This window comes from Phyllostomus hastatus, unplaced genomic scaffold (genome assembly GCF_019186645.2).
Source record: "Phyllostomus hastatus isolate PE091 unplaced genomic scaffold, TTU_PhHast_1.1 phas_contig_147, whole genome shotgun sequence".
Lineage (NCBI taxonomy): Eukaryota > Metazoa > Chordata > Mammalia > Chiroptera > Phyllostomidae > Phyllostomus > Phyllostomus hastatus.
Window position 1 is genome coordinate 842,989 of NW_025333603.1, and position 8,425 is coordinate 851,413.

Below are 8,425 nucleotides of genomic sequence, written 5' to 3' on the forward strand. Positions count from 1 at the left end.
CTTGGCCTTTCCCTTTGGCCTTTGTTGTTTCCTCTCTCTCTCCCTCCTTTTCCTAACGGAACCTTTCTTCTAGAGGGTGCCAGGGTAGGATTAAAAAGCCTACTTTTGTCTGACTTCTAGGAAGTTGCACTTAAGATGTCAATCTTATCTTGAACCATACAATTAAACTGTTATCAGCTATTAACACCTCAACCAAACTTAGTTAAGCCAAAGCAGATAGCCATGGCCCATGGAGATCACCTACTTGAGAAAAATTAGTATTTACCTACTTTTGCCTTGGTGCTAGACATTCAATTATTCAAGAAAATGTATGCATTCATTCAACGGCTTATTGAGCATCTACTGTGTACCAGATGTTCAGGATGAGCATTGTTCAATACATAATCTTAAATTTTCTAGTAGCCACATTAAAAACATAAAAAGAAACATTAATTTTAATAGTATATTTTATTTAACCGAGTATAAATATCATTTCACAGGCAGTGAATATAAAAATTATCAATGAGAAGTTTTGCATTTGCATTATTTTTGTTTCACGCAGAGTCTCTGAAATCTGTGGGTATGGGACACTTGGCAGCACATCTCGGTTAAGAACAAGCACGTTTCAAGTGCTTAACAGCCACATTGGCTAGTGGTTGCTGTACTGGATGGTACAGTTCTAGACATGTGTACAACACCTGTGGGTAAGACAAAGAGGGACCTAGGAAGACACATTGAGTGAACTCATGAACAAATAAGATAAAAATAAATAGTGTTAATTGCTATGAAGAAATTAAAACAGTGACATAGGATGACTGGACATTATCTCACTCAGCCCTTTCAATCCCCCTTCAAGTTGAATAATAAATATAACAATTTCATAGATATGAAAACTGAGGCTGAGAAACCATGCAACTTGTCCAAGTACCAATGACTGATAAATTGTATGGCCAGGATTCAAACTCCAGTTTGATTGACTCCTAAACTGGTTGTCACTACCTGACAAGGCCAGATTAAGGCAAGGCTACCACAAAGAAGAGAGAGATGAGGAAATGGGCATGAAATAGCTTTGCAGTGGAAACTTTTGAGTACTGGACTAGGAGTCCAGTATTGCTATGTGTTATTTATTAAATGTCATGACCTCTCTGGGCTCTCTTTGTAGGTAAAATGAAGAGCTTGTCTTAGTGACTACAAAAGACTCTTCCAGTTGCAACCTGTAAGTTTACACATAGGCTCTGGAACCTGACTAGCGGGGCTGGAAACTTGCTTTCACTACTGACTTGCTGTGTGATCTTGGTCAAGTCTCTTAAGCTCTCTGGGCCTTGATTTTCTCATTTGAAAGATTGCTTTAACCTTTGCTATCTCTCTGGGTAGAGGACAGGATTAGTAGTTTATGTTAAATGTGCAGAAAGGTATTTAGCACCAAGTAAGCACTCTCAGTGAAATGTTAGCTTATTTTTCTATTATCCCAGTTCTTTCCTGAAGCCTTCTCAGCCAAGGCCAGGGACAGCCTGGCCTTTCTTATGTGGTTAGCATCATTATTTCTATTGGACAGTGCTCGTCGTGAAAGATGTCTGGCACACACTAGGATATCAATAAATTGGAGAAATGAGTGTCTTTTTCTGCAGCCCAGGCTTGTCTGGGGCCTGGCTCATGCCCAGCCTAAGCCCCTTCTACCTCAAAGCCACAGGAGTCCTGATCTTTCTTCCTGACTGAAGACAACCTGAGACTCTCAGGAGTCCTGGAGCTCTGTGGACTTCCAGTCAAGGTGCCTTTCAACTGGCCTACCTGCAAAGGCGATAGTTTTGTATGGAGTAGTTAGAAAATGTTCATCATTAAAGGTGTCTTGTTTTCATAGAGGTTTTGTGCAAAGGCACTGAGGCGTGAAACAGTAAAGGACTAGATATAGCGGTCATAGCATTTTTTCCTCTCAGTTCAGGTGGTCCAGGCCAGGCCCAGACTGGGAGGACGGCATTGCATTATGGTAAAGAACAGGCAGGGCTTTGTGTGGTGGCTGCTTGAGTGGTCATCCTAACTGGGGGAACTTGCGTGCTTTGAATTTTATTTTCTTTATTTTCCAAATGAGCTCAATAGCAGCATCTTTTTCGTGGCACTATGTAGAAATAAAATATTGCAAGGAAGCACTGAACACATAGCTAGCCCACAGTAATCATGCAGTAAATATGGTTGTTACTATATTAACAGCCCTCCTGGATTTAACACATTTAGCATTAGAAACACTTGTGTATGAGTCTTAGCTCTATTACCTACAAGCTGTGTGACTTTAGGCAAATCAATTAATATCTCTGAACCTTAGTCTTTTCATCTGAGAAAATGGGAACAAAAGAATTATGTGCACACTCTGCCCCAGAGTGTCTTCGTAGATGTCAAATAAGGTTCTGTATGTCCATGTGTTTTGCAACTGTGACATACTATGCCCATGTTGAGTATTCTTCGGGGTTTTTTTTTAAAGATTTTATTTATTTATTTTTAGAGAGAAGGGAGGGGAAGGAGAAAGAGAGGGAAACATCAATGTGTGGTTGCCTCTTGCACGCCCCCTACTGGGGACCTGGCCTGCATCCCAGGCATGTGCCCTGACTGGGAATCAAACCAGTGACTCTGGTTCGCAGGTCCCTGGTCAAGCCAACGAGCTATATCAGCCAGGGCCCCATATTGATTATTCATGATAGTTATTGTTCCGTCAATGCTTGTCCAACCCACAGCCCACATGCGGCCCAGGATGGCTACGAATGCGACCCAGCACAAAATTGTGAATTTACTTAAAACCTTTTCTTGCTCAGCAGTTTTAGTTAGTGTTTGTGTATTTAATGTGTGGCCCAAGACAACTCTTCTTCTTCCAGTGTGGCCCAGAGATGCCAAAAGGTTGGACACCCCTCTAGTATATCTAGTCCTTTGCTGAGCTGAATTGCCTCATCTTTGCCTTTGGAGCAAAAACCACAGAGGACTCAGCCTTATTTTTCATTGTCCCATCAGTGCTCAGCAAAATGTTTTCTGTGCCAGAAGTACCCAGATTATGAAAGTTAGGAGTCAGAGGGTCTAGTGTGGCCTCTGCTACATGCTAGTGATGGGACCTTTGACCAGCCATTTAATTTGTCTGACCTGTTTCCTTATATCCAAAGTAGGGATAGACTTCGTAGTTGACTTGCCTGTATCTTGGGGTGTTTGGGATGATCAAAAGAATTTTAAAAAGCACATTGACCATTATAACTGTTTACACAAGCACAAGGGAACATTCCCAAGCATTATCCCCAGTGTGCAGGCTCTCGCTCTGCCTCTCCGCTCCCCACCCTGCAAAGCAGCCACACAGAACCACTTACGCTTTTCTGCACAGGCCCCTGCTGTTCCAGGCCTCGGTGCCCATGCACGTTGCACAGGCTGGGTTCTCTGCCTAGAAGGTCCTTTTCCTTATTCTTCAACTTTACCCCGTACTCATTCTCCAAGACCCAACTCCCAAGGGTCTTCTCCTTACAGTCCTCCTACACTCACCCAACCGCAGTCGATCGCCTCCCCTTTGTGTCCCACTGTGACCAGTACAGATTGACATCATGCCTCTCATCACCCTGCATTATGACTCTTGTTTAATCATTCATTTCATGAGAGCAATATAGCAGTGAGGAAACACATAGGCTCTGGAACCTGGGTTCATATCCTGCCTCTGATACTAGTTGTGTTACTTTGTGGAAGTTATTTACCCTCTCTGTGCCTCAGTTTTCTAATCTCTTAATTAGGGATGATAATGAGACCTCCCTCACATGGTTATTATTGAGGAGCGTCACATTAAATACTTAGAACAGTGTCTGGTGCATAGTAGGTATTGCATAAATTTCAACTTTTTTTTAAAGATTTTATTTATTTTTTTAGAGAGGGGAAGGGAGGGAGAAAGAGAGAGAAACATTAATGTGTGGTTGCCTCTCACGTGGCCCCCACTGGGGATGTGGCCTGCAACCCAGGCATGTGCCCTGACTGGGAATCAAACCTGCGATGCTTTGGTTCGTAGCCCATGCTCAATCCACTGAGCTACACCAGCCAGGAAATTTCAACTTTTATTAATGTTTCTTTCTCATCTGACAGCAAGGACTAGGTCTTATCCCCAGTGCCTAAACCATCTCCTGACATCAAGGAGGGGCTTAACAAATGAACAAATGATTGTTGAATAAATGACTCAGGGAATCCCACATGCCATGTGGGATTTTCTTGTGTCTCTGCTCAGCTGTCTCCCCAGTCCACTGGGTCCTGCAGCTTCTGCCTTCCATGTAGCACCAGTGCTCCTTTCTCAGTCAGAGATTCCCCCACCTCTTGCCCAGCTTCCTATTTGGCTTTCTGACTCATATTCTTCCTGATCCACCCAGCTTGCTAAGGCATTGTTCCCTCTGCCCATCCTCTGCTTCTGATCTCTCTAGATCCCACATTCTCTACTGATTATTTCAGACATCTTCAGCCAGGGGCGTTAAAGTCCTCCAGCATTTGGGTCCCCATAACCACTAACTTATCTTCTTCACCTTTGCCTGGCCCCTTCTCTAAACATGGCCACCCCCTCACCACCGTATCCATCACCATTCAATCCCCCACTCATCTACTCCCCTAAATCACCCACCTACCCAACCACCTACCCACCCATCTATCTTCTTCATCCATGCCCTCATTTATACACCAAAGTATTCAATTAACCTTCACTATGTACCATCACTCTCCAGTTACCATATGGAATGCAGACTTGAACAAGAAGTGCTGATCTCCAACTTCATGTAATTTATAATCTACCAGGGGAAATGATATAACTGAACCACAACTCATGGTGGAAGATAGCTTGTGTCACGTGGTTGCTATCACAGGTTTTTAAATTAGAGTCCATGGATGAGCTTCAGGGAATCTGTGAACTCCTTAACATTGTGAGCAGGATTGTGTGGGTAAGAAGGTGCATGGTGCCTGTTTATCTGCATTTTCAGGGAGAGGCTCCATAGCTGTTGTTACACTGTCAAAGGGGTAAGTACTAGGGATGCATAAGGAGAAGCCTGAGGAAGAGACAGCTCTCATTCAGGGCCCTGATGGGAAGGAAAAGTGAAACTCACATTTATTTCAGACCTACTCTGTTATGGATTAACTTTGGTGTCCCCTCAAATTCATATGTTGAAGCCCTGACCCCCAAAGTGATGTTATTGGGAGGCTGGGAGGTGGAGCCTGTGGGAGGTAATTAAGTGCAGATGAAGTCATGAGGATGAAGCCCCCACAAGGGGATTAGTGAGTTTATGGGAAGAGATCCGGGGCCTTCCTCTCTCCACTGTGAGAGGCACAGCTGGAAGGTGGCCATCCGCAAGCCTGGAATAGGGTCCTCCCCAGACCTGACTATTCTGGCATACTGATCTGGACTTCTAGCCTCCAAAACTGTGTGAAATAAATGTCTATTTTTGAAGCCACACAGTCTTCAGTATTTTGTTGTAGTAGCCTGAGCTGACTAAGACATTATGGGCCAGATGCTACTTCTCATTTTGCAACCTTGTTGCAATATGGAAATGGGCTAGTTGGTGTCATCATCTTTAATGCTTACAGCAATCTTTCAAAATAGGTATATTATCCCTATTTCACTGAGGAGGAAGCTCAGAGACCTAAAGCAAGGACCACAGTCACGCAGCCTCAAGGGGTGGAGCAAGGATTTGAAAGGTCACTGGGGCCCTTGGGTCCAGGATCTCTGCCTCCCTCCCAGGGTTGTCTGCGGATCAAGTGTGTCACTGAGCAAATACTTCTGAGCTGTAAACCACCGCTTAGGGGAAGAGAAGATGTTGTCTGTGCTTAGGGAATGTTGAGAGGGTTGGTTTTACAAGCCTAAGGAATCGCTGTCATTGCATTTTCAACGACCTCCAAAAAGAATGACCTTTTCCTGTGGATTCAGAACATGTAAAAGGTCAGTGAGTGTTGGTTCTCACCCAGAGAGTGTTATCACAGCAGTTTCCAGGAACAAGTCTGGGCGCGGGGCCGTCACTCAGCAAGCACTTGTGGGTGGGTCTGCTGGCAGGAAGGCGCCCTCAGCCCCTGCCAGCCTGTGTGGCCCCTCTGTACAGGGGTCCTGCCTAGTGACGATGGTAGCCTGCCCCATCGCAGCTGGCAGAATAGGTTGCTCCTCCAGACTGCCCCATCACCTGGAACCACCGCCCTGGCCAGCGGGATACACTCTCCCATGCCCAGGTTTCTGAAACTCCCAGACAGCTTGTGTCCAGGCCAGCTCCCCATCCAGACTCTTCCCCCAGCTGCCTAACACTGAAAAAAAAATTTCAAAGCCAGGTAGAAAACCACTGGCAAAGAGGGATTGAACTCAATGACCTCTAAGTTCCCTTCTAGACATGTGAGGCTGGGATGAATTAAGGGAGAAAATATTTTTTCAACTAAAATTGTTTTCTCCTTGAAGGCAAGGACCGTGTAATTTGTTAATTTGACCTTGTAACCAGCTTCACCCCCACCTCTTCTCCATCCCCTGGGCCACCACCCTCGTCTACAACACCACCGCCACTGCCCTGAGTCACTGCTGCAGCCTCACGGGTCTCCCTGCACGTAGCTGGTCCTGTCCACACCAAGTGCTGTTTCTGAGGGGATTGCACTATATCTCTGGCCTTCTCACTATTCTTTAATTGCCCTCCTTGATGGATTCCAAGATCTGAAGTTTTCACCAACTGCTCCACATTCCTAACTTATCTCTTTACACTTTTTCCTTTGTGCTGGTCACTCCAAACACCTCCCCCACCTCAAGCTCTTCTCCTGTGCTGCTTCCTTGCTCCTGGCACCTCCAGATCCCCCAACTTGCTTTTGCTCAGCCGGCAGGTCTCGGCCACTCACCACTCACGTGGGAAATAAACCCTCCCCTTGAACCCTTCAGGCTCCAGTGTGCACCCCCCTGCGCTCCCTCCCACAGCACCCACAGTCTTTCTGCACTGTGTCTTGTGATTTTCTGGCACAATGTCTGTCTCTCCCACCAGCTGTAAGCTCCAGGCAGGCTGCATCTGTGTTTGCTTGTTTTGTTGTGTGTTTCTTTTACATGTTTATTTTACTTTCTTGAAAACATTTTTATTATAGGCTAGGTCAAACTGGTTGCTTCCTTTGATTGCCCTAGCATTTATCAAGACATCATATGACACCTGTATTGCAAATGGGATTTAATATTTTTGGTTTTGCTTCTGTCACCATTTCATTAAAATAACCCTGCAAATGTTAAAAAAAGAAAGAAAGTAATGTGTGTGTGTGTTTGCTTGTTTATCATCATATTCCATACTCTCTGCGTCCAGCCTGCAAGGCTGAAGACCCTCTCTCATAAGATGTGCTTAATGAATGCGTTCACGTTTCATAGAGCAAAATTATACTCAGAGGTGAGGTCGGATTCTTTGCCCCAGAGCTTGCAAGTCCTCACTGCAGAGGGGCCCAAATGTGGAAACTATTAATGCACCCTCCCCTCCTCTTAACTGAATTTGCTTGGAGAGGCAGGGGGCCGTTGGATGCACCTGAATCCTATTACAGAGCTTGGAATGAAAGCCAAGCCTAATTGGGTTGCCTTGTCCTCCCCACACCCCCCTTTTTTTTAGCCAGATGACCAGCATCCTGCCCCCTGGGCCACCCTGCCTGCCTCTCTGCCAACATGTTCTGGCCGGGACACCACTGCCACCACGAAATGGGCAGCTGCAGTCAGTCACAGTCAGAGAGGGTGAGGCAGGGGGACTGACTTCAACTCTGACATTCAGTCTGTCCCTTGTGACTCAGGTTGCTGCTTCCCCCTGGGGCTGCAGGATGCAAGCAGGAATAAGCCTTTCATTAGATATCAGTGACTTGGGAAAAGGTCAGGCAGGAGGGCTGGCCTGCTGAGTCACGAAGCGTGAGTGTCCATCCCCGTCACTCTGTCACTCTATCGTTGTGGTCTGCGCATCTCAAGGGTCCCCTTTCGGAAGCAGGTTTGATTCCTAGAACAGATTCAGTACAGGGCACGCAGGGGAGGAGGTCGCCTGTCTATCTCTGTAAAGGGGGATGATATAGCATGGTTGGTGGGAAAGCAAGCTTTGCAGTCAAATGCTCCTGAGTTAGGATCCCAACTCTGCTACTTACTAGCTATGGCACCCAGAGCAAGTTGCCTACCTTTCCTAACACTCAGCTCCTCATTGATACAGAGGAGATATTACCTAGTGCGTAGGATTGTTGTGAGACTGAATGAGGTAAAGTATGTAAGAAGCTTAGCAGAGCACTTGGCAAAGAGTAAACGGCCCATAGATGGTAGGTATTGTTATTTGTACGGGCTGATCTTTCAGTTCATACTCAGTCCTGGGGGAACATGGCACCTCCCCACAGTCACCCGGCTCCGGCTCCACCCACCCCCCACAAATCCAAAAATCAGTCTGGCTTTGGAAAATGTAGTTAAGGAAAAGGAAGTAAAAGGCTGGTGACATATATTGTT